This window comes from Elephas maximus, chromosome 3, assembly GCF_024166365.1.
Source record: "Elephas maximus indicus isolate mEleMax1 chromosome 3, mEleMax1 primary haplotype, whole genome shotgun sequence".
NCBI classification, from domain to species: domain Eukaryota; kingdom Metazoa; phylum Chordata; class Mammalia; order Proboscidea; family Elephantidae; genus Elephas; species Elephas maximus.
The window spans coordinates 24,445,581-24,447,177 of NC_064821.1; the positions used below are offsets into that span (position 1 = coordinate 24,445,581).

At 41.6% G+C, this 1,597-nt stretch overlaps 1 pseudogene; it reads left to right on the plus strand.

The window, feature by feature from the left end:
* The first annotated feature begins 340 nt into the window (after nt 1-340).
* Nucleotides 341-1,254, plus strand: LOC126072081 (olfactory receptor 18-like; annotated as a pseudogene).
* The last annotated feature ends 343 nt before the right edge of the window (nt 1,255-1,597 follow it).

Below are 1,597 nucleotides of genomic sequence, written 5' to 3' on the forward strand. Positions count from 1 at the left end.
TTTCTTCTAGAGTTAATTGTTTTACTGACTTTATGACTTTGTTTTCTGTAAATGTCTTTGATCTTTGAACATTCTTCAGTTGAGTGTCTCTAAAGTGGGTTTGTATAGAAAAGGGTGAATAGCACTGAAACCAATGAGGAAAGAGTTCTAGGAAGAATAGTTTTGCCACAATTGAGAAGTGTTGCTGAAAGGGGTGTATGGCATTATGTGTGAATGCTTTACTTGTGAAATTCCTGAATTCAAAATATAGACACAGAGTGGGGTGTCTGTATTCTCGTTTCCTTTTACCAGTCTTTTTGTACTTTCCCAAAGGTGTCTCTGCAACGTGGACCCACAGAATCTAATGAGTGTTTCTGAATTCCTCCTGCTGGGCCTCTCACAGGATCCAGAACTGCAGCCCCTACTCTTTGGAATATTTCTGTTTATGTACCTGGTCTCTGTGCTTGGGAACCTTCTCATTATCCTGGCTGTGAACTCTGACCCCCACCTTCACACCTCCATGTACTTCTTCCTCTCCATCCTATCCTTGGCTGATATTGTTTTCACCTCTGCCACAATTCCAAAGATGCTTGTGGATATCCATACACACCACAGAATCATCTCCTATGTTAACTGCCTGATTCAGTTGTCTTTGTTTAGTTTTTTTGGATGTATGGACAATCTACTTCTTATAGTGATGGCCTATGATCGGTTTGTAGCCATCTGTCATCCCCTTCACTACCCAGTCATCATGAACCCCCACCTCTGTGACTTGCTGGTTTTGGTGTCTTTTTTTTCAGCCTTTTGCACTCTCAGCTACACTGCTTGATGGTGTCACAATTCACCTTCTGCACAGAAGTGGAAATTCCTCATTTCTTCTGTGACCCTTCTCAACTCATCAACCTTGCCTGTTCTGACACCACCACCAAAAACATGCTTGTGTACATTATTGGTGCCATCTTTGCAAGCATCCCAGTCTCAGTGATCCTTTTCTCTTATACTAGAATTGTTTCTTCTATTTTGAGAGTCCCATGGTCAGGTGGGAAGTATAAAGCTTTCTCTACCTGTGGTTCTCACCTGTCAGTCGTTTGCTTATTTTATGGAACAGGTACTGGAGTGTACCTGAGTTCAGCTGTCTCACCTTCTCTCAGGAGTGGTGCAGCAGCCTCAGTGATGTACTGCCTGGTCACCCCCATGTTGAACCCCTTCATCTACAGCCTGAGGAACAGGGATATCAAGAGGGCCCTGCAGAGGCTCCTCAGCCAACGAGCATAATGTCAATAGCTGTGCCATCATTTTTGGTCTATGGATTAGAATAGGCAGAAAACAAACATGTGGAACTAGAAAGTATTCTCCTTTTGTCACATAATTTTTGTAGATATCATTGTTTTCATTCCTCTTGATGTTTTGTATCACAATATTTCTTAATTGGCACATTTTTGGGGGAATTAGGGGATGTTCTGGAATCTGTGGTACAATATAATAAATGTCCAATTGAGCCCTATAACACATATGGAGCCTTCTGTATTTATTACCTATGACACAGGCATCCCAGTGAATTGCACAACTTTTTAAAAATAAAAAATACAATCCACTGCCCTTTCCACATGTCATGCTT